Raw genomic sequence first — 26,372 nt, 5'->3', positions numbered from 1 at the left:
GATAAGATCTGAAATGTGGATAAATTACAGTTGGAGCCCAGTGAGGATGATGGAAGACCCTGGTCAAGCACAGGGTGGTATGAAGACAGGTATGAAGACAGGGGAGTATGTAAGGGGGAGGGAGGGTGATAAATGAAAGGAATGGTGCTGTGAGATTGAAGACATGTTTTCTACTCACAATTTTTAAATTTCTCATCTGGCAGTACCACTTATTTTTGGCCATACCATCTTAATTTATGAGTTTTATCTGTAGTGGTTCCTTCAGGATTTATATATTTCATATATATATATATATATATATATATATATATATATATATATAATCGTATAAACTTTGTTTTTAGGGCAATTTTAGGTTCATAGAAAAATTGAGCCACTGTTAGAAATTCCCATATCTACCTCTCCCCTGATTTCACTTTCCCCTGTTAGTTACTGCATTAAAATGGTGAAGTGTTTTTATAATCAGTGAAACAATATTGATGTATTGTGAGCTGACAGTCATAGTTCATATTGTTTCACTCTGTTGTATACTTCTGTGAGTGTTGGCAAACGTACAATGTCATTTATCTAGTGTTACAGTAGCATACAAAGCAGTTTCATTGCCTTAACAATCTCTGTGTCCTCCCCCAGGATTCAATTTTATTTTAATTTAGTAGCTAATGGAAGCGTCAATTAAGTGTACATCTGTACATGTGAGACATGAATGTGTACATCTATAATTTTACATGTGTGCCCTCCCACAATCTTTATTTAAGTGACACCAGTTTCTTCTGGTTGCTTTTAAACTATTTCCAATAAAATAAGAGGCTGCATGTATGTAAAATCTTAACACTTTTACCTTGTGTCTGAGGTGTTTTCTTTAACGAGACAATGCAACAGTATTATCATCTATCATTAAGCCCATACAGTGTCAAACTTATCACCTTGGCACTTTTATGATCCTTAAGATGTCCTTGTAAAGGGTGGATGTCATGGTAACCAGTGTTATAGATCAGGATCTAACACTGCTGAACATCTCTTAATAAATCAGGCATAATTGGCATATATGCATTAGAATGAATTAAAAGTTATTCAACTGGAATGATTTTATATTGGGCAACATTAAGTCATTAAATTTGCTTGTCCTGATCTTCCTTCGCTGAGTCTTGGAATACTTATTTGACTTAGAATAAAACCTTACCTTTTAATATCCTGCTTTTAAGAAGCAGATATTTGTGCATAGTGTGTTATAAAACAACTCATTGCATTGTTTTCATTTTTGCTTTTGACTGTTAAATTCAAATTCTGGTGGGTTCAGGTCAGAGAGGAAATGAATTACAAGACATTCTTTCTATACTTCAGTGGACTAAAGATGCTTGCCTGGTACATCAACATACCTAGCTACTCTGGAGTCATAAGGAAGGTAACTGCATGGGCTAGAGTATATGTGCTGGAAATAGTTAACCCACTCACCATGCTCTCGTATTATCTATTTGGTCAACTCCAAATCTTGGATGGAGCCAGAAAGAACTAATTATTGAAAGCCAGCAAAAAAGAAATTTAGGAAGGGGCAGATAGCAGAGTGAGTTGTTACTTAGGGTAATTAGCCGAGTAGCAGATCCATCTTCTAGGAGCTTGTTAGAAATTCAAATCTCAGGCTCCTCACCCAAATGAACAGAATCAGGATGTTTAAAATCCATGATACCCAAGTGAACAGTGTGTATGGTGAAGATTGGAAAGCACTGGCTTGGTGGTTAAGTGTGTACACATTGGAGAAAGAAGGATATGGGTTTAAATTATGACTTCATTAATTTCTGATAGAATTGGGAAAGTTACTTAAGTTTCAGTTTCTTGATCTTGTAACATGGCAATCATAATGTACTTACCTCTTAGGAGCATAATGTCACAATGTATATAGAGTGTCTAGCACAGTGCCTCATACATAGGAGAGTTGTAACTAAAACTGGTAGGAGAATGAGTATATGTGGGAAGCCAATGTAAATGAGAGAATAGACCCCAGCTGGAAAATGCAGAGTGGTATCTGAGTCAAATTCAGTAAGAAATTTCATTAGGGTATTTTGTGTGGCTATAATAAAATACCTGAGGCTGGGTAACTTCTAAACAAAAAAGTTTATTTTGAGGCTGAAGGTACAATATTGGGTGACCCTATCTGTTTGGCCTGTGGTGAAGGCCATCTGTTTACATCACAACATGGCAGATGGCATCATGGTAGGGCGCCTGTGTAAGAGTGGTGAGTCATGCATGTGAAAGAGGAATTCAAGGGGAGATGCCAGGCTCCCTTCTAAAAACCCATTCTCTCAGGGTGCTATGATGCATGCCTGTAATCCCAGCAGCTTGGGAAGCTGAGGCAGGAGGATTGAGAGTTCAGAGCCAGCCTTAGCAAAAGCAAAGCTTTAAACAACTCAGTGAGACTCTGTCTCTAAATAAACTACAAAATAGGGCTGAGGATGTGGCTCAGTGGTTGAGTGCCCCTGAGTTCAATCCCTGGTACCCAAAAACAAAACAAAACAAACGAACAAAAAAAAAAAAAACCCAAAACCAAACCAAAACCATTCTCATGGTAACTAGTCTAGTCCCATGAATATACATAAATCCCTTCTAGGATAGAGTCATTGTGACCTAATTACCTTATTACCTTGCCCCAGACCCCACTTCTTTAAGGTCCCACCACCTCAACACTGCCACACTGTGGACCCAGTTTCTAGCACATGTAACTGGAGGACCACTCAAAACATATCCAAACCATACAGAAATGGTGAACACCCTTAAAATTTAGGGAGTTCCCAGAGATTCCAGACAATACAACCAAACTGCCTGGGTGATTTATGCAGTGAGGACCCACCCCACCAACACAGTTAAGCTTTAGTAGTTACATATTTTAAAACATTCTAGGTATTCAGGAATCGAGTACCATTGTCTCAGCAGGTTTCACAAAGGAAGAATCAGGTAAATGAGGAGGTGAGAAAGGAACCACTCCACACAAGACTCACAGGAGGTCATGTTGGAGAGGAACCTTGGAGGCTTTCTACTTCAAATATTCATTTGATGTCTCAGTTTTCCCACCAAATTGTTGTCTAGCCTATGGCTGAATCCCATCTGTAGTCACTTAAGCACTTCTCCTGAGTTAACTGAGAGGTAGCTGCTGTGTGTGGGCATAGAAATGTTTTGGAGGCCACATGACTCAGAAGTTTGGTGTGGGGCACACAAACAAAAACAATTGGAAAATTTCAAACAGATTCTCCATGTTTGTAACAATATTTATTGAAGTTCCAGTAAACAATATTGACTATTTTTACAGGCATCAGGTTAACTGCTGGGGATAAAAAAAAATATACCTAAGACATAGAATTCACACTTTGGTTGAGTTTATAATCTAAATGGCAGGTATATACATAATCATTGTAATATCATGTATTAATGGCAATAATAGAAGACTGAAAAAATAGGTTTAGAGAAGCAGAGAAATAGACCATTCATTCTATTGGAGCACGTTGGAAATTTGTTAAGAAATTTTTGTTTTTAAGAAATGGTTTCATTAGTGCATTATGGTTACTCATAATAGTGGGGTTCGTTTTTACATAATCAAACATGCATGGAATATAATTTGTTCCATTTCAGTTGACATTACTTTCTCTTTCCCTCTCTATGATCCCCTTCCTCTACTGGTCTTCCTTCTTTTTGTTTTTATTGTTTTTTAAATTGGTGCTTTATAGATGTACATAAATGTGAAATTTACATAGCACCATTTGGTCAACTTCATTCTACGTTTACTCACTTTTCCCATTCACTCACTCTATCCCCTTCCTCAACTTCACTGATCTCCCTTCCATTGTTTTTTTCTTTTTCTTTTTTGGTTCCGGGGATTGAACTCAGGGGCACTCAACCACTGAGCCACATCCCCAGCCCTGTTTTGTCTCACTGAGTTGCTTAATGCCTCACTTTTCCTGAGGCTGGCTTTGAACTTGCAATCCTCCTGCCTCAGCCTCCCGAGCTGCTGGGATTACAGGCATGTGCTACCACGTCTGGCCCTTCCATTTTCATGGCACCTACCTCACCCCTCCTTTGTTTTTGCTCTAGCTTCTGCATATCAGAGAAAACATTTGATCCTTGATTTTCTGAGTCTGGCTTACTTCATTTAGCATGATGTTCTCTAGTTCCATCTATGTACCAGCAAATGCTGAAGTTTCATTCTTCTTTATGACTGAGTAAAACTCTATTGTATCTGTATAAGTACACATATACATATACACCACATTTTATTTATCCATTCATCTGTTGACGGGCACCTGGGCTGGCTTAATAACTTGGTTATTGTGCATTGTGTTGCTAAAGACATAGATATGGCTGTATCACTATGGTATGAGGACTTTAATTCTTTTGGGCAAATACCAAGGAGTAGGGTAGTTGGATCATATGGTGGTTCCATTCTTAGTCTTTTGAGGTCTGCTTTCTAAAGTGGTTGTGCTCATTTGTAGTCCCACCAACAATGTATGGCTGTACCTTTTCCCACATCTTTACCAATATTTATTATTATTTATATTCTTGATGATTGCCATTCTAACTGCAGTGAAATGAAATCTCAATGTAGTTTTGACTTGCATTTCCCTAATTGCTAGAGATGTTGAACATTTTTTTCATATATTTGTTGGTCATTTGTATTTCTTCTTTCAAGAAATGTCTGCTTAGTTCTTTTGCCCTTTTATTGATTGGACTACTTGGGGTTCTTTTGTGTGTTGTTTTTATTTCTTTTTATATTCTGGATATTGGTTCCTTGTTGGAGAAATAGCTGGCAAAAATGTTCTCCCATTCTGTAGACCCTCTCATTGTGCCCTTACTTGTTTCTTTTGCTGTGCAAAAGCTTTTTAATTTGATGCCAACCCACTTATTAATTCTTGGTTTTATTTCTTGAGCTTTAGGGGTCTTGTGGAGGAAATTAGTTACTACACAAATATGGTAGAGTGTTGACCCTATATTTTCTTCTAGCGGCTACAAAGTTTCTGATCCAATTCCTATCTTTGAACCACTTTGGTTTGACTTTTATGCAGTGTTTGAGAGAGATCTAGTTTCAATATTCTACATATGAATATTGACTGTATGTATGTGAGTTTGTCCCTGTGTCTTTTTTTCTAATCCATTGACCATCTTATCTGTTTTGATGCCAATACCCTGCTGTTTTTGTTACTATAACTATTGTTATCTCTGTACAATTCGAGATTAGGAACTGTGATGCCTCCATTCTTGCTCTTCTTGTTTGGTGTTGCTTTGGCTATTCTTCTGTTCTTCTTAATACATTTTCAGGACTTTTTTTTTCTAGATCTGTGAAGAGTGTTATTGGCATTTTGATGGGGGTTGCATCAAATTTATATAATGCTTTTGGTAGTATGGCCATTTTGACAATATTACTTCTGCCTATCCAAGAACATGCAAGGTCTTTCCATCTGCTAAGGTAAGAAAATGGTTTTTAAACCAGATTGTAAGATATTAGTATTTGCTGAATAAATGCGTGGGCACACGAATTGTGTGCGTGTACTTGAAAGTGTGCATGTGTTCCTAAGGGATCATAGCTGATGTCTAGTATATTTCAGTTCTGAGGTGGGCTACTTCTCTATCCCTCCTCCTTTGTTAAGTGAAGTTGGAAATATTACTTCTCATTTATGAACCTCAAATTGAAACAAGGGCACTTTTAGTGTTTTCCAATAAATAATACTGCTTTGCAAATTCTGCTTTAACAAATTCAATGTGTGATGATAGAGATTTATGAACACAAATAAGGTTGATATACACATAAAATCATTCTTCACTTCATGGAATTTATTTTCAGAATGTTTACAGCTTCTCTTTAGAGCATTTCAAATGTAATTTGACATGAAATTTTTTCTTTTATCCTGCTTTTACATATACATCAATTTAAATGATAAGGATCATAAAAATAAATTTTGGAAGTAATTTCCTTATTATTCCTGTTTTTCCCTTAAATAATTTGTGTTAGGAATGTATAAATCATAGAAGCAATGAGAAATATATTATATTTTTTAAATCTTAAGGTATTCCTTCTGTGTAACATCCATCCATCCTCCTAAGTCACTAATGAATCTATCTACTCTAAGCCAAGGCTTATTAATTTTCTTCCTATAATTTTCTTCCTATAGATGTAGTGACATTGAACACAACTAAATAAAAAAAATCAATCTCTAGAATTGAACAGTCTAAAGTATTTTCTAGTTTTTAAATTATTTTTAAAAATAAAATTTGGATATAACACTCTTTCTCTCTCTGTATCTATCTATCTGTGTATATATAAAATACATCATATATATATATATATATATATATATATATATATATATATATATGAATACACCATAATGAATCTCTACATCATGTACAACCCACAAGACTGGGATCCTATTTAGAATAAATCATACTCCATGTAGTTATATTATGTCAAAATACACTCTACTGTCATGTTATCTAAAAAGAACAAATACAAAATGAATTTAAAAAATAAAATTTGGATTTTATACCTTTAGTGAATCATCAGGTAACTCAAGAGATTATTTCTTTGCAATAATTTTTAGAAAGAAATTTGAATTTCACTGTTTGCCTGAAGTGAAATGCATGTTACCCTCCAATATTTCAAATATCCATGAATTATCATTCAATACACTTGATACTTGGGCTTTTAAATATCTCGTAATTCACTGGATGCATTTCATCATGCTTACCTAAGACAAACTTCTAAATATCTGAACACTTTTAAGAATGTCTTTAGCTTCTTGGACATCATCCTGGTATGAAACAGCAGTTTGTTGCAAATGGTGTAGATGAATTAGAAACAGATGGATTCTATTTCTATGAATAAACACAATTGAAGGGTTAAAATCTTGGAGAAAAAACTATATGTGCTCAAACCAAATGGTTGAATACATAGTTGGGAGTTTGACTAACATCAGCTAGGTTGGGATTCCTTTCCCCACCCACATCAAAGTGTCTTTGGGCTGCTCTTCATTGTGTATCTATGTCTGGAAGGTATTTATGACTAAGTTGGACTGCTCAATCACAGACTACCTGCTGTGCACAGGAAAGGATCCCTGCTGTCATTCCATCAAAGCTTAGACCTACAGGTATGGCAGCTAGTAATCATGTTACCATCCCTAGTTCCTGTTCTTGCTCTAAGTGTCCACTTGTTACAGCCAATAGTTGCTCCCACTGTACCCCAGGAGCTGGCATTATTGAGCCACACTCAGGGTTTGCTCATTTAGATGGGACCAATAAGCAGGATTCACAAATAGATCTGATATTTGATATCCAGAAGAGGGCAGTAGGATACAGAGATTAAAATCCGTGCAACTAGACACTGTGACTAACAAAGGTTGCTTACAGCTATTCAGGGTTAGCTCAAACCCATCCCTTCCCTTTGGCATACCACGGGCATCCTGGAGTAGTGAAGGAAAAAAAAAAGAAAGAAAAAAGAAAAGAAACTAATACTTGCTGAGTACCTATGATGTGTGAAGCACTCACCAGGTGTTTCTCACATGTGTAAATCATGGCAGTCCTGAGTTGTAGGTATTATATTATTCCCATTCACATTGATGAGAAAAATCAATGTTCAGAGGGTGGAAGCAACTTGCCTGAAATCACACAGCAAGTTGTGGAACCAAATTAAAATCCAAATTTGATCCCAAAGGCTCTGCTCCAACCATATCAGTAATCAGAGTTTGATGACTGGTCCTCTCCCTTCTACACTTGTTGACCTTGGGGAAGTAACTTAACCATTCAGTACTTCAGTTTCTGAATCTATAAAGAAAGACTAACAATATTCTCTGATTCATTAGGAGTTAGTCTCTGGATCAATTTCTCCATGATCAACTCTGGCCAAGAGGATAGACTTTATCTTTGGGTAATATTCTAAATCAGAATAAAAATCAGAGAAAATTAATTCTGGAAGGAACACAAGAGAGAGGTTGCCCAATACTTTCTTCTGAAATACACAATGCCTGGAATGTTCAAATAATTTAAAACTTGAGAGGGACAGACACTAGAACTCAGGATTGACATTTTTTTTAATCCGATTTACTTTTTTTTTTTTTTTTTTTTGCCTCTCTGCATCATTTGCTGGGGATACAGATGTGCAGATGTTGATGATGCTATTGATGAGGGTGAGATCGACAATCAACGTGCCTGAGGAAATTATAGAGGGATTACTTCATTTTAGAAGGAATTCATTTTATTAGGAAGCCCCATTTCCTTTGCTCTGTTCAACACAGAGACCAGAAAAGAAAAACATGATTTGTCTATCAAGTCCGACGGTTGACATGAAGGCAGGAAAGGTCAGGCTATGCACATTTAAGATATTCTTCAAAATGCTAAAATGCAGACTTCAATCAGTGCTAATCTTAGATTTATATGATTCTGTCCTTATCAGTCAATATAACTGGCTTTCTCAAGGATCTGTGATGCAGAGGCTGACTCCTTCAAAGCAATGCAAGATACTTATTTAATGTAGCAGTGCCTCCTTGGAGAGATTTTTAGGTAACCAGCCATAGTTCATTCCATTTATTCTAACTTCTTCCTTCATGAATTTGGCATAATTTTTCTAGTCCTCAAAGTCTTACATTCACGAGGAATTGTATGAAAGAAAGAGAATAGAGTGAAATAAAGAAGGACAGGGAGGGAGCGAGAAATGCCTCAGTCTTCAGCTCCAAGGGACTGAGATGCCAAGGCACCTTGTTTCTGTGTTTGAAGAATCCCCCAGGTTCCACTGGCCTGTGGATTCATGGACCACAGTTAGGAAAGCTGATAATTAGGTGCATGGTTATAAATAGCTTTTTACTTTTAAATGGTAGTACTTTTTAAAATATTTGCAATCAGAATGACTGGTTTTACTAATTCATCCAAAGGTGTCTTTCTGTGTTAAAAATTGTCTGAAAATGGAGATTTCTAATACTTTAAGTGATCTATCCCTTTGCTCACCTTGGGGCTTTCCCACATCTCATGCTTTCCTCTTATTCTACAAGTCCTCGGGGATCTTCCTTTCCCTGAAAGTGCCAGAACTTCTCTGGGGTCTGGAGAAGGTGGCTCACATGGTGAGCCATGGACACGTGTTCTGTGTGTGTACTCGCAGGGCCATTCTGGAGACTGAGGGGAAGGACAGATGTCCTTGCTTCTGGACTCATCTCCTGAACATCTGCCTCATTCGTTCACAATTAGTCACAAGTCAAAGCCTGTTCCAGCTTTTTGTTATCACTGGCCAAATTTTGTGTTTTATTTGCGTCTTGTGGTTCAGTGCCTGTCTCCATTCCAAGTAGACCCAACCTCAACTCACACCCAGCACCCAGAACACAGGGTTGCGATAGCACTTGTTAATCATCTCAAATGGTGCTCTGCACGGGACAAAACTGCAGATTTTGCTCTATCTATATGGACTGATTAGGAAAATAGATTTTGAGATGTGAAATATAAAGAAATAAGGAACAAAAAGTGGGTGGGATAGTAATAATACCTGATCTCTCAGAGTGCGGAGTTTAGCATCTTAACAAACCTAACAGTACTTCCTGAGGGCTGAAATTGCCCCTGGATGGTGGCATAGGGTAGCTAAGACTGAGGGGTCTGGGAGATGATTGGCTCTGGAGAGTGGAGCCTTCCCATTCTCCATCATCTATAGAACCTGTTGTCTTGGGATACTATTATTTCAGTGTGATAGGTGTTTCATGCAAGTTGTAGTAATTTGGTCTCCTATAGCATTCCTGGAAGGAATGATAGGCTATACACACACACACACACACACACACACACACACACACACACACAATTTTTTTTTTTTACTAAAAATACTGTGACCAATAAAGATATTATAATTTTGGGTGTTAGAATAGCCAGGGAAAATAACAGATAATATAATTTGAGAGTGAAATGGTCTCAACAAACATTAAATGCTTGCATTTAATGATGAATGCTATGATAACAAATTAGGGCTGTTGCTTCTTAAAACATGGTCAGTCATATAAAAGGTTAACATGGCCAGTAGCATTTAATACAGATTATTGGTGTGTTGAGTTATGAAAAGAACAAAGGTCTGACTTTGCCATTTGTACAATAGGTCCAATGATGGATACTCAGAATATCTTGTATCTCATCACATCACTCTGTAACACCACTATCACTTTTATCACAAAAGAATTATGTTACTCCATATATGAAAAATGCATTCTTGAACCGCTGTGAATTAGTTTTTAATGTACTGTGACCTTGGATTGCCCTGGGATATTAATGCTAAATGATTACTTCTGAATGCTTTTTGAATAGCTGCATAGTGCAATTAAATGTGCCATCCATCATGGATGACAGAGCCAGACGCCTCTTCTGGTCAAGGAACCCAAAGAGGTCTTAAGAAGGATGGTGATTCCGCACTGCTGAGGAGGGCAGAGAAAGGAATCTCTTGTTAGTAGTGAAATAAGTACAGACTAAAGTATGTGATAACCTTTTCCTGGGGTTATTCAATAGGAAATAAAATTTTGATTAATAACCATAAAGGAAGATGATTTTTTGATGACTGCCATTGGCAATGTCCCATTATGTCTGCCAAATGCCCAAATGACTAATTGTCATTTCTGAGTGACAAGTTACCAAATACCGTGCGTGCGTGTGTGTGTGTGTGTGTGTGTGTGTGTGTGTAGAGGGGTACATAAGAAAGAAAATAATTTGGTTCATATTCTAGCCTCTTTTCTGGAATAGGCTTATGTTGAATTATGACTTGTCTCTGGGTGGGACCTCATAAATCTTGCACTTAATCAAATGTTTTTCATCAAATTGTTGTGACAGATGAGAGGGTGGCATGAAAAGCCAAGATGAAGTAGAGGGTCTTTTATCTATTGGCCAATGGTTTAAACTCAGCCTTCTTGGCTGGTAGCTGAAAGTGATTACTGACCTGCTAGTTGTGGACAGGTGGATAGAACCTAATTGTCTGCTGATTTCACAGTCTGCAGGAAAGCCCCCATTCCAGCAGAATCCATTGGAACTGTGCTTAGCTATCTCACAGACCGGTGACAAGAGCCACTCAGTGGAAAAGCTACTTTAAAATGGCCCGATGCTAGAGCTGGTGTGTGAGTGACCTGAGGATTTCAATCTTCAAGTTATCCACTTGGAGAAATCTTAACTAAAACAGAACCATCTTAATTTTTCTTCCACTGGTGACATTGTGGGGGGTGGAGCTACATCCCCAGTCCTATTTTGTATTTTATTTAGAGATAGGGTTTTACTTAATTGCTTAGTGCCTTGCTTTTGCTGAGGTGGGCTTTGAACTCTTGATCCTCCTGACTCAGCCCCCTTGAGCCACTGAGATTACAGGCGTGCACCACAGCGTTCGGCCAACTGGTGATATTTCTAAAAGAATCATTAAGAATTTTGGCTTGGCATTATGGAAAGGAACCATGGTTGTGCAAGTCAGTACAACTTCAGAACTCAGCCTTAAGGTTACCAAGTCAACTAGGTCCAGTCTACTTGTAACCTCAAGTCAGATCTACTTGGGGGCTAAATCAAAACTGCAGGCTCCGATGAGCCTCTCCCAGAGACCTCCTGGGGCTTTCCTAGGTCTTACTAAGCCCCAGATGGAAAACAGATTGATCTATAGGTCAAAGTCCCCATTCCCAACCTCCCCTGGCCCCTGCAGTTGTAGGCCTCTCTTGCTGTTAAAAGAATATAACCTTGCATTCTAAATGCTAATGTTTGAGGATAATGGCATAGCCTAGATATACCAATACTTCTCCTCTCAAATGATACTGATAAAAGCTACTTGCAAATATGTTTATACTCTCTTCTCAGTGGACTATCTTCCTGGATGAGCCTTCCAGAACATTTCTTGTGGTACACGCATGCTGCTGCTATTCTAGACCTCGGTATTCCAGTGCTTTTTGTTTCGAGAGACTTGCATTTTGTAATTATTTATTATGTGTTATATCATGTGTCTCTCCATTACACTGCCAGTTCCATGAAGGAGGTTCATTATTTTACTCGATGTATCAAACGCCTAGCACGGTGCGTACACGTAATGGGTCCACAAGCAACATTTGTAGAACGACTGCATGAATAAACAAGCACTTGTTAGAAACACACTGTGTGAATGGAGAATGTGGCCTTGGAAGGAGAAATGAGTGGATATTTTTAAAAGTAATCAAATTATGAGTTTGAAACTTAATTACAAAAAAATATAATATGAATCAAAAAATTCAAAAGTTCTTTAATAAGGCAGAGCAGAATCAGGAAAGCTTCCAATGCTTCCTTGCTGGCTTTGTAGCTCACTAACTCTGAGCTAATTCTCTTCCTAAATGCCTTGAGAAGCGCTATTTGCTCCAGATTACAGAGCAGTAAACAGACCCTCTCAGTTCAAACCCCACGATTTCCCATTGGAATTATGGCAAGCGCTTTTTAACCAAATTCACTGATTCAAGAGTGGCCTGCCTCTTTCAGACCCTTCCTTTATGGCATGCCAGATAAATCTTTCCCTAATGCCAATCTCATCAAGCTGTTCCACACTTCAAAAGCTTTCAGTAACAGCCAATGGCTGGTAGAATAAAATCTAAATTTCTTGCCATGGTTTTTGGCTTTGTTCTTGACCTTGCTCTTCTCTGTGGCTGCACCTCCTGTCTCACTCTGTCTGTCTAAACCCTTGAAGATGTCCCACTCTATGCTTCTGCAAGACCTGCGTGGCCTTCTTCTTTTCAGCATCAAATTCAGGTTCCACCTCATCCTGACCCCTCATCTTCACCTTTCCATCACCAGGCTCCTGCTGACCTCTCTCTTACCTTCTCCCTATACACTGTGGTAGCCCCTGTACCTCTGTGGTTGTGTGGCTTTGGTCTGTGCTCTCATCAGATGCCAAGCTCCTGAGGGCAGGACTCTTCTTCAGTGTCTTGAGTCTCTGGTGCTGCTGTCACAGTGAGTGTGTGGATGCTCAGTAAGTAGGTGGCTGACTCACTACATTAGCCTGTCAGCACTTCACCTGGTACTTGACAATCAATCTTTGGAATTCATGGGTCCGAGGACCAGGTGCAAGGGAGAGAATGAGGTCAGCTGATTAATTAATTGTCAGGTCTTTGTTGTACTCCATGCTAAATCAAAACAAGACAAAAAGCTGTTGAATCCCAGTGGCTTAGGAGACTGAGATAGGATGATCACAAGTTCAAAGCCAGCCTCAGCTACTTAGCGAGGCCTTGTCTCAATATTAAATATCAAAAAGGCTGGGGATGTGTCTCTGTGATTAAACACTCCTGGGTTCAATCTCAGGTAAAAACAAACAAACAAATAAATTTAAATAAAGAATGTGTATTTTGTCTGGTGTGACTAAGTCAAAAGATTTCCTTCTCTTTCGAAATCCATTTCTCTATAAACCTGACCTTGTCTTACTGTCATGCACAGTCTCATCTTAGCTTGCTGTACTAGTCAGCTTGTTACCCTGTAGTAACAAGCACCCTTACTCCCTTAGTGGCTCACAAGAACAAAGGTTTACTTCTTGCTTCTGTTGCATGTGTGTCCTAAGTTGGCCATGATTCTGATCCTTTTCAGTGGGTGGACGGCAGCCTCCCTTTCTCTCTGGCATCTTGCTGGGCTCTCAGCAGAGGAAAAAGAGAAATCACAGCAAAACACACATCTGGATTTAATGCTTCTGCCTATAAGCATTGTTTCTGCCTATGTTTCATCAGCAAAACAAGACTCAAGTGTAGCTGTGGTATACTCCCATGGGAGGAAGGAAAGCCGATAGTGTGAATAATCATATAGTTTATCACACGCCCCTACTGGATTATCAACTCCTGGAGGGCAGGAGGTTTTGTGTCCTCTGACTCAAAAGCCTGGGTCCTTGCCAAAGAACACTGTTTACTTTTGAAATAAATAACAGAGGTGATATACTTCAGAAATAACAGATGTTTTTAGAATAGTACTCTGTTTACTTGTTTCTTATGTTTCAGATGTGTGACACTCATTATTTAAAAGGGCTTATTTTTTTCCAATAGGATATTTAATGCTTGATGTTAATTTGAATAGATTAATTGATTACTTATAAGAATTCTACTTCATCTGAATTCATATGTCCTATTTTTCCTAACTAGTCTGCAACCAGAGGGGTTTCCTCCATGAGGAAATGAATGTTCAGGAAGTGTTGTTGACTATATTGTTTGGCCAGTGGTTGGCACTAGTCCTCATGATTTCCTCTATAACAAATCCCAAAGCCTAGGTTCTGTATGACTTGTCAACAAACCACATTTCTACCATTACTTTCAGTTACTTGAGCTGATCTCACTTCAGCCATGTGGATGGCTTTCTCTATGATGTATGTTCCATGCTTTCCAACCTGCCTTGGTCTGTTTGAGCTGCTATCATAAAAATACTATAGACTGAGTGGCTCGAACAACAAATGTATTTATCTCATAGTTCTGGAGATTGGGGAGTCCAAAACCAAGGGACCAGCAGATTGAGTGACTGGTAAGGGCCCATTTCTTGGTTCAGAGGATACCTTCTTGCTGAGTTCTTACATGGGGATAAAGAGTGACAGAGCTTTCTAGTGTCCCTTTTATAGGGCACTAATGCTATTTGCGAGGGCTCCATCCTTATGACCTTATCACTTCCCAAAGGCTTCATGTCCAACTATCATCACTTTGAGGGATAGAATTCATTATATGAACTTTAGTGGGGGCAGGGGGAACAGACATTTCCATGGCACCACCTTTGTGTCTTTCTTCTGGTTGTGCCCCTCCCTGCAATGATCCATTGTCCCATACACATATGTTCTGCTCCTTCCCAGTCCTTTGAACGTCTCTCACAAAGTCCCCGGCATATCACCTAGGGATGTAACCCACATCTACATTTCACACTCTTTACATTCTTCTTCTTTTTTTTTTTTACTAGTTACACATGAAAGTACAATGATCTTGACATATCATACATTTGAATCAAATAGGGTATAATTTCTCATTTTTCTGAGTGTACAGGTTGCAGAATCACAGTAGTTATATAGTCACGTATATACATACAGCGATACTAGTGTCTATTTTATTCTGCTGCCCTTCCTATCCTCCCTTCCCCTCCCCTCCCCTCCCATTAGATAATCTTCTGTCTCAAAACAGGGGAAATGTAGATTTTATCACATCTGTAAAGTCCCTTTGCCATGTACTGTGATTTTCACAGATTCTTGGGATTGGGATGTGGACATTATTGGATGTCCTGATTCAGCCTCCCATTTCATGTCTTTCAAAAGCTATTCACTAGCCAGACTATACTATTTACTTTTAAATGAAGAAATAAAAATATCTGGCTTTTTCAGAAAAGAAAAATAAGATATTTCAAAAGGCTTATATCCTGAGGAGTGGGGAATGAGGTAGTATCTTTCTCTTTACAGAAGTTCATTTGTTTTATCTTGTTGAGCAGGTGAAGATCACAGGCTTTATAGAGTTAGAAATGAATTTGAATTAAGGGTCCACCATGAAATTACTACTCAAGTTGGGTGAATTTCTTATCTTCTGAATCTCAACTGTCTCAATTTTGAAGAGAGGGTAATAATGATTGTCTTATAGGATATATCTGATAAGTTAAGCAAATTGATTTATCCCCTTGGTAATCATTACCTAATATAGCTATGTATTTTCACTAAATATATTACTAGATAGGATTTACTAGATATATTATTAGATAGGATTTCTCTTCTTCACCTTTCTATCCCACCTGGTGACATCACACAGAGTAGGCTCCACATAGACACCTGCTATCTGAGTGAATGAATGTATGGAATGAGGCTGGAAAGATAAGGTCCACCTTGCACAGTGAAATCAGTGGTACTAGACTGAGACTTGCTTCTTTTCCTGAGGCTGATTGCCAAGGTGTTTAAGAACTAAGGTCTAGTGGTGGCTGTCCCAGATCCAGCAATAGGGGTAGGAGAAAGATGGAAATAGTTACAAAAACTCTTGAATAATCCTCTTATTGGAGGATCAAAACATATTTGCAATAGGAAAGTACCATCCACTGACCCCAAATAAGATGGTTGTATGTTTCATACCAATATTTTTTTGAAAGTGTCTTATTCTTTTCTTTCTTAGATTATTGCAGGCTGGATAAAAAATTATTTCAAAAACTGGGTCCAAAATTTGCATTGTAAATCCTTGACTTCCTGCAAATATTAATTGAATGCCAAGTAGTAACTCTGGAGCACTCATTTACCAGGTCAAGAGAATGCCATTTGGAAAAATTACTGAACTCTGGTAATATGTTAATGTTTTCAAATAAATGCCATCTCTCTTTTTATAAGCCATAAATAAAATCACAGTTCATTTTCAAGCATTACATGCATTTAATAATCCAAATGTGATGCTTTTAAATTAACACAAATGATACTCCTTTCTTAAATTGTCAATGCTGTCAAATTCTAGGATTACTGTCCCCCAACAGCATGGGAACATGGGAACATGGGGACAGCATGGGAAGTGCCTGAGCCCTGAGAAAAGTGGAACCCAGACCCTGATTAGGGTAGAAGCCTCAACCCAAAGTCTGAAGCCAAAGCAAACTTGGCCCCTTAGTTGGGTCTCCAAATGGAGATAACTTTATCTCATGTCAAAAATTTTATTGAATCAGATTATTTCCCTATACCCTGTATACACAAGTATATAGTCTCTTGTTGCCCTGTATCATATTGCCACAGATTTAGTGGCTTAAATTAACACAACTCTATTCCATACAGTTTGGGGGAGAGAGGTCATGAAGTGAGTCTTCTGGGGTTAAACTAAAATGCTATCAGGGCTGGGTTCCTCCTGGAAGCTCCAGAGGAGAACCTCTTCCACTTCTAGAGGCTCCTGAAAATTTTTCTGGTTCCTGGATACCTCACTCCAATCTATGCTTCTGTGGTTACATGGCTTTCTCTACCACTGCAATCAAAACCCTTTCTACCTCCTTCTCATATGGACATTTGTGATAATATTTGGGCTTTGCCTGGATGATCCAGAATAATCTCCTTTTCTCAAAACGTGTACATTTTACCACTTCTGCAAAGTCCCTTCGCTGTCTAATGTGATATTCACTGACTTCAGGGTTTGGGACATGGGTACTACTGGGTGCCATTATTCAGAAAGTTACTACTTTCCAAAGCTCTTCTTTATTCAGACTATCATATTGACTGTTTAAAAACAAATAATAAATGAGTTTCCCAGAAAGAAATTTTCAAAAGACTGGGGAATGAAGGACAAAGTGGGAAGTTTCTGATTTTGCCTCTAAATTGTAGCCCATGTAGTTTATCTATCACCAATGCCTATTGTCCCTGCCATTGTGTATGCTTGTATTTGCTTCTTCTGTATCTAAATCCAAATGGCATATGTCTACCAATGTAATTTTGGGGTAGGTGAACTGTCACAGGACTCACTTCATCTTGTACAAAAATGGATCCATAGGCACCTAATGGATTAATCAAGTATGATTCTTCCACCATAATATCCATCATCACAATGTGATCTCATGGCTTCAGGGTCACACTGTAAACCTCGCAAATTAGTGTTCAAAGTAGAATTGATTCTCAGTCTGCTTGAAATTAGAAATGGAAAAATTCATCTCCACCTTCCCCAATTACTGTATCTTTTCTTATGACTCTGGATAGAGAATGGTTTAAAACTTAATTCTGATGGTCCTTAATTTTATGAGTTACACTAAAGCCCCTGAGAGTCATTGAATTTTATGGAGTTCAATGCTAATATCCAAATGCATTCCCTCTGAAATATATTTTTGCCTTCTATTATAGTGCTCGCACTTCCATTTTAACACATATTTTCTTAGTGCTTATGGTAATTTCAGTGCTTATCTTGAAAATTGGCATATCATTGTTATTGTTATTATTATTGTTATTATTATTATTTTGAATTGACCAAGTTGAATGCCTCATTCTCCAGGGATTGATGTCAGAATTATATAATACAAGAACAATGGGTGAATGTTGTTCATTTTAAATGTGAAATTATAAATCAATTACAGTGGTGGCTAAAACCCGTTCATGACATGCCACAATTTACTTCCAATGACATTTAAACCTATCTCACATGCTGAACAATCTGTAATAAATTATGATTTTTTTTTTTTGCTTCTGAAATGAAGCTATAATTATGACAGTTGAATTCTTGTTCTGGGAAATAAGGTGGCATTTAATTCCTTGAGAACAAATGACACTCACAAAAGAACAGTTAATTATTCTCAGCTGCAAAGGAAGGGAGGAGGGGAGAGAAAAATTATGAAAAAGAACATGGTAGCACTTTATGTGAAGTATCTATTAACTAATCCTTAACTAAGGCTGAACTACAATTGAACTTCTGGGGTTGTCCTGAGCCCCGGGTAACACCTTTTATAATTTCAGTTCTCAATAAAATCCAAACTAGGAGGAATTAGTAACTGGAAACATTCTCTATTCTTCGCATCTGATAACGCAAATGTTCTCACAACCAGCTTTTGGTTCCAAGAAAACAGATTGACACTCTAACCCAGTTGAATCAGACCCAGGAGGGTATCATAGTGTTAGTTTTCCATGACTGCCGTCCTAATTCGGGTCTCTAACTGCCACAGTCATCGGATCCATACTGCAAATAAAGGCAAGGAAAACAGTGTGCCCCCGAATTTGTTGTTGTTGTTTGTTTCTGCTTTAAACAGCAGCGATGCTTCCATTGGCTTTTCTGTGATAGCCCTTTCCTGTTCATTCTGGCAAGAAGCCCTGATGCAATAGAATATGCCAGCAAACAGTAGGCCACTCCTCAGAGCCAGCCCTGACACCATCAGCTGCATGTTAGCAGCCTGCTATTAGAGACGCCTCTTTCTTTGACTTCCCTTTCTTCCTTGGGAGGAACAGATACTCTAGAGAAGGGCCCTGCTGAGTGGAATTCCCCATTTTGACTGCAATTAGGGATTGTGACTTGATTGATTTGGGGGCTCTCTGAAATGTAGCAGGATCAACACAGTTGCGCACAAAACAAGGCATAATCCACTGGGTTAAATTAACGTTAAATCAGAGATGATTGGATTAATTGCTATTACATTTTATCTTCTGTGCACATGTGCTGTTGGCAGGCTTTCAGAGCCTTTTTAAAATTAGCTTAGAACTGGATGGAAATGGTACAGGTGCAAATGATTTGTGCACTGGGTCTTTCGAGTACGCAGAGGGCTCATAAGAAGGTGCATTTTTTTGGTCCAAATCGTATTTTGGATGTGATTTACAAAAAAAACTGCACCGAGAATAAACTTGGCATCAAACTGTATAGAAGCTTTTGATGTGTTAAATGGCAAAAGGACTCTGTTGGCTAGAAGATAATTTGGAAAATGGATCTCCTTTAAATTGGTGGCCTTGGCACTGTCCCCTTGTTCAGTTTGCTTCCCTGACGTGCTTTTCTGCCCCAGTGGGAGTCTTTAGGGTCCTGGACACGGATGCAGCAGAACGCTTAGCGTGGCATCAAATCCCCAAGCATTTCCTTCCAAAGCTGCACCCCTTCCACCAATTCTAAAGGTAAACTCTTCATATGATCATCGTTAACAGGATCAATCTGTTTAAAGGAAATCATGTGAATTAGGGGATTGAATCCTCCGTGGAGCGATCCGATCAGGGACACAAAGCAAAGATAATCAAAGGCTGATTTCTTTTTTTATGTTCTCATTTCCTCACCAGCCAGGGGCTCAGGCCCTCTGTGGGGCTGGCTGTGCATAAACCTCCCAAGGCTCCCGGACACCTGGCGATGTTTCTGTGCTTCAGGAAGCTGGGAATCAGCAATACCCTTTGAAGACAAGTGTGCACACACTATAAATAGGTGTCATGGAGGAGACAAAGAGTTCATTCTGGTGATGATCATTGGATCAATACACATATACTGGAAGGAATATAGTGATTTCTTCTCTGTGGCCCTTTAAACTCTGCCTTTAATATCAGGCTCAGGAGAGCAGGCCCTGAATATCATTAGCCTTCTCCCTCCTGGGCAGTCTCCCTTCTGCAGGTCCTAGGCAGTTTTTGAACTTTAGTCTCCTCCGGCTTCCTCATCCCTGCTGCCCGCTCTGTTCAGGCAATCTTATGCACTCTGGCTCTCAGTTTGGGGGCCTGTCCCTGCTCACCTTTTGGCTTCTGGCTGACCTTGTTAACCCTCATAGGCACTTGTTTCCCAGCCCCTGCCCCAAGCCCTTTGCCCTATCCAAAGTTCCTCATGTCAACTGCCCAAAGAAAGCCCATTCTGATTCAAATGCTTGATCACAATAAACAAATTGGGAACTGGCCTCACAAAACCATTTCAACTTTTTTTTTTTTTAATGTATTACTTTTGTATTTATTAAGTTGAAAAGGTAACATATATGATTGGGCTCCCCTGAGTCCAGCAAGTCCAGGAAAAACAAGCTGCCTTCCCATCCATGTTCCAGTTTCCCTCTTCAGATACAGTCATTGCTACTAGGGTTTATTTTTCACCTGGCTTTTCAGAAACAGAATAGGCATAAATAAAACACACAGCTTTCTGCTTATCTTTATTTTTAATTTCTTTAAAAATTTATTTATTTGTTCTAATTTGTTATACATGTCAGCAGAATGCATTTCAATTCATAGTCCACATAGGGAGCACAATTTTTAATTTCTCTGGTTGTACACAAAGTAGAGTCTTCAAACATGTACCTAGGGTAATGATGTCCATCTCATTCCACCATCTTTCCTTCTCCCAAATCCCCTTCCTTCTCCTCCCTCCCCTTTGCCCTATCCAAAGTTCCTCCATTCCTCCCATGTTCCCTGCCACCCCTCTTATGGATCAGCATCCACTTATCAGAGAAAATATTCGGCCTTTGGTTTTTTGGGATTGGCTTACTTCGCTTAGCATGATATTCTCCAACTCCATCCATTTACCTGCAAATGCCATGATTTTATTCCCTTTTAATGCTGAGTAATAGTCCATTGTGTGTATATATACCACAGTTTCTTTATCCATTCATCTATTGAAGGGCATCTAGGTTGGTTCCACAATTTAGCTATTGTGAATTGTGCTGCTATGAACATTGATGTGGCTGTGTTCCTGTAGTATGCTGTTTTTAAGTCCTTTGGTATGTATAGACTGAGGAGTGAGGTAGCTGGGTCAAATGGTGGTTCCATTCCAGGTTTTCTGAGGAATCTCCATACTGCTTTCCAGATTGGTTGTACCAATTTGCAATCCCACCAGCAATGTAAGAGTGTACCTTTTTCTCTACATCTTTCACAACACTTATTGTTGCTTATATTCTTAATAACTGCCATTGTGACTGGGGTGAGACGAAATCTTAGAGTAGTTTTTCCACTTATTTTTAAACACAAATGAAATGATCACATTCTCTGCACACTATTCTACAACTCATCTGATTCTCTAATATTGGGGTGCATAAAGATTCCTTGTTTTAAGTTTCTATAGAATTTTTGGGTGTTCAATAATTCATGTTGCTATCTAAAATAATGCTCAAACCTGATTTTTAATAAACTTGAATCTAATTTTTAATAAGCTTGAACCTATTTTTTAATAAGCTTGAAGCTAATTTTTAATATATTTACACATTAATTATATATAAAGAATGAAATCCCTAGAAATAAAGTTTCTTGTTTAAGGATATTATTTTAAAAATTTAGCTTCTTTTTATATCAAGTAAACACATGTAAGAAAGAGACACAAAGCATACTATGTTTTAATGAACCATCACAAAGGGACACCTGTGTCACCATGGTTCAGTGGAGAGTCTGTTGCCAACAACATCTCACAGGACCCTTTCCTGAGCTTTTCCAAATTTCACCTGCTTCTCTCCTTTACTCCTTAACTTTGATATCATCATTTTATTTTTTTTATTTTGAACTTTTATAATTGATTTGCATGGTGCATGACTTTTGTGTTTGACTTCTTTTTTAAAAATTTACTCTAATGAGTTATACAAGACAGTAGAATGCACTTTGACACATCATACATAAATGGACTATAACTTCTCATTCTTCTGGTTGTAAGTGATGGAGAACCACACTGGTAGTATAATCACATATGTACATAGGATAATATCTGATTCATTCCACTATCCTTCACATCCCACACCTCCACACTTCCCCTCACTCCTCTGTCTAATCCAAAGTACTTCTATTCTTCCCTAGCCCCCACCCCATACTATGAATTACCACCCACGTATCAGAGAGAACATTCAGTCTTTGGTTTCATGGAATTGGCCTATTTCACTTACCATGATATTCTCCAGATCCATCCCCAAATGCCATGATTTCATTCTTCCTTAAGGCTGAGTAATATTCCATTGTGTATATATACCACATTTTATTTGTCCATTTACCTAGATTGGTCCCATAGTTTAGCTATTATGAAGTGAGCTGCTATAAACACTGATGTGGCTGTATAACTCAAGGAGTGGAATAACTGGGTAAAATGGTAGTTCCATTCCAAATTTTCTGAGGAATCCCCATACTGCTTTCCAGAGTGATTGCATCAATTTTCAGTTCCACCAGCAATGCAGGAGTGAACCTTTTCCCCCACATCCTCATCAACATTTATTGGTGCTTGTATTCTTGATAATTGCCATTCTTATTCGAGTGAGAAGAAATCTCAGTGTAGTTTTAATTTGCATTTCTCTAATTGCTAGTGATGTTGAACATTTTTTCATATATTTGTTGATTGATTGTATTTCTTTTTTTGTAAAGTGTCTATTCAGTTCCTTAGCCCATTTATTGATAGGGTTTTTTTGGCATTAAGTATTTTTGTGTTCTTTATATATATGTTTGGCTTCTTCTTCCCAGTTGTGTTTGTGAGGGTTGAAAATACTGTTCCATGAAACTGTAGTTGGACCATTTTCAGTGGTGTATATTATTCCATTGAATAAAAGTACTGCAATTCATTCATCCATTGCTGCTGAGCATTTGAGTTATTCACAAATATTTTGAATAATGTTGTTATGCACACACTCCTATTTGGTATATACCCAAGGAATGAAATTATTGGATCATAGTTCTATGCATGTTCAATTTTAATATGTAATTTATATTTTTACCATGCATAAGAATTCCTGTTGCTTTGCATTCACATAAATAGTTGGTAATATCACTCTTTTTTTGTCTCATTTAGGTATCATGGTAATTGCCTATTAGCATATCATTGCAGTTTTAATTCAGATTTTCCTGGTTAGTGAAGAAGTTGAATATATTTCTTTATTTAGATACCTCCTTGTGAGGTGCCTGTTGAGGTCTTTTGCCCATTTTTGTAAGAACTGCAAGAACTGTAACTGTCTTATGTATCCTGAACAGAATCCCTTTGTTGGTTTTATAGATATCACAACAATTTTAATTCCAATCTATAATTTGCACTTTCACATTATTTATTATTATTAATTATTATTATTTTTTAGTGAGGCAGGATCTTCCTACATACCCCCAGACTGGTCTCAAACTCATGGGCTCTAGAGATCTTCCCTCCTTAGCCTCCTGAGTGCTGGCATTGCAGGCAGGTCCCATACCTCTTAGCTCCTCTCACATTCTTAATCTTAACTTTAGGAAAAAGTTGAGATCTAAGGTAGTACGATTTACATACTTTATTTTTATGGTTTTTATATTTTTCTCGTGGCATGTGTGTTGCTTAAGTAATGTTTCCTTATCTCAGTGTAATGGAGATTATCCTATATTCTAAAATGTCGTCATTTGCCTTTATGTACATGGAGTTTAACATTGTGTGTGGTGTGAGGTAGGAGTCCAGTTTCTTCTGTTTTCTAGGGACATCCAACTGATTTAGCACCATTTATTGAAAGATAAAAAAAAATCCTTTTACTTTTGAATTGCAATCTTATACTGTCCTAAATCAAGTGTGACTATATTTTTGGTTCTGCCTTTGGATTTTCTATTTTATTCCATTGGTCTAGCTGTCCAATCTTGCAATGGTATTACAATTTATTAGAGCAGCTTTATAAGATGTTTTTCTATATAGTGGAACAAATTCTCTCACCTTGTTCTTCAAGAAGCTTGCTTATTCTTTGCCACCTTGCATTTCCATATAAGTTTAAAGTAGGCTTTGTCAATTTCTTCATCAATAAATGTTGGGGGCTTTTATTATGGTTCCTGTGAATCTTTAGAAAGTCTGAGGGAGAACTGACAATTGTAACCCTGAGTTTTGCAATTTATGTGTTTATTGGAATCCTGTTTATTAGTGAGATTGATTCATAATTTTTCTTTCTTAGAATGATTTTGTTAGGTTTTGGCCTCAAGATTACATTGTCTCATAAAAAATGTATATATATACACACACATACACACACATTCTCTGAAGAGTTTGGGTAGAATTGTATCTACTATTTCACCAGTAACTGGATTTGAAGTTTTCTTGGTAGAAAGTTTTATTTACAAATTTCATTATAGGACTATTCTAGTTTTTCTATTTCTACTTAGTATTTTTTTTAAGGATTTGTGCTTTTTGTTACATTTTTAACAATATCTTAATATCTTTTTTCACAACATCTTCTTATAATCTTCTTAGTGTGTTGTGATATTCCCAATTTCATATCTAATATTAGTTAATTATGCTTTGTCTTTTGATCCATCTCATGGGAGGATTATCAAATTTATTGATTTTTGCAATGAAGCACATTTTGGGCTTGTCAAACTCTCCATGGCTTCTATTTTATTAATTTCTATTATTATCTTTCTATTTCCTTCTTTTTACTTCACTTAGGTCTATTTTGTTGCTGTATTTCCAACTTTGTGAGGTGGGCACTTAGCTAATAGATTTTTCCATGTTTCTCATTTTATAATGAATACTGTACGTTTCCCTCTCAGAAAAGGACTAGCTACAACCTACAGTATTTTGACTATGGTCAATCAATCAAAATAAGAAGTGTATATATTAATTTGTACAGATAGGAAGACTTTCTAGTTATCTCTTTTGTTAGTGACTTTACGCTTATAATATGACCAAGGTCAGAGAGCGTATTTTGATGACTTAAATCCTTTGAAATCTGTTGAGCTTTCCTTGATGGCTCAGTATATGGTTGTTTTTTGTCGATACTCAGTGTCTGCTTGAAAGGAATGTGCCTTCTGTAGTTGATGGGTACTGTTTGCCACAAGTCAATTAGCTTAAGTCTATTAATCATGCTGTTCAGCTCTTCCAACTGTTTACTGATCTTTTCTGTACTTCTGTCATATATGAGGAGAGTTTGTTTATGTCTTTCACTATTATTGTTTTTTCTATTTCTCCTTGCAGGTCTGTCAGTGTTTTCTCTCTGTAATTTAGGGACATGGTATTGAGTAAGTGCACATTAAAAATGAATTACAGTAGACTGACCCTTCTAATGAAATGTCTTGTCTCTGGTTTGGCTCTTTGTCTGGCTATCTGGTTAATAATGTGCTTTGTCTCTGATTATGCTTTGTGTCCACCTTGCCTGATATTGGTATAGTTTAAGCAGCATGTGGGGAAGTTAATGTTGGTTTGCTGTACCTTTTTCCATCCTTTTATTTTCAACTTTTTGTTTCCTTATTTTGAGATGTGTTATTTATAACCACCAAGTGGTATGTTTGGAAAGTTGAATCTATCATCTTTGTCTTTTAATAGGAGCATATCATATATTTCCTGGGTATTGTTATGGGTTGAAATCTCCCATTTTATATTTGTTTTCAGTTTACCTAATCTGCTTTATGTTCCTCTATTTTTTTCTTTCTTATCCACTTCTTTGGTTGATTATTTCTTAATACTTTGTCTTTCCTTATCCTCCCTCAATGTCAGTTTTGTGTAATGACTGACATGTTCCCAGGCCAGGCAGGAGGCCCATGTGGTTTGAGTTAGGTGAGTTTGGGAGACTAGTAGTTGATGATGTCAGAAGGACCGCAGGTTTTACAATGAAGTGGCAAGGTGTGAGCACAGTAATGTTACCAGGACCTTGTAAAAGTATTTGGCATATTATTATAGCATAAAACCCAATTTAAGAGAAGCTATGGTAGTTGAATGTAAAATGCAACTTTTTTTCCTTTTTGCTTACATTTTTAGAGGGTTTAAGAAAGGCCAAGCACTGTACTAAGCATCTTACGTGCAAGATTTTATCTGTTAGTCAATACTTAAGAATATGGTAAGTTTTACACAGGTGAATTAATTTACCCAAATCCACAGCTTGTAAGAACAAAGCCATCTGTCAGGTCCAATATGGTTTCGTAACCACAATTTCATATTTCTCTGACTCTCTTTATTATCTAATGACAGAACATTTACCAATTCATCTGGAGAGATCTAGCTCTGAACTCTGTGGACTGGCTAGTTTAATTCCTCTTTTTTTCATTAACACACGGTGCCAGAAAAAGACTTCAAGACACCTTGTTTGTTTACCCTGTGAATCATTAATTGTTCTGTTTTACT

Source organism: Spermophilus citellus, assembly GCF_964194105.1.
Source record: "Spermophilus citellus genome assembly, chromosome: 14".
NCBI classification, from domain to species: domain Eukaryota; kingdom Metazoa; phylum Chordata; class Mammalia; order Rodentia; family Sciuridae; genus Spermophilus; species Spermophilus citellus.
Note: the sequence above shows the minus strand (reverse complement) of the source record.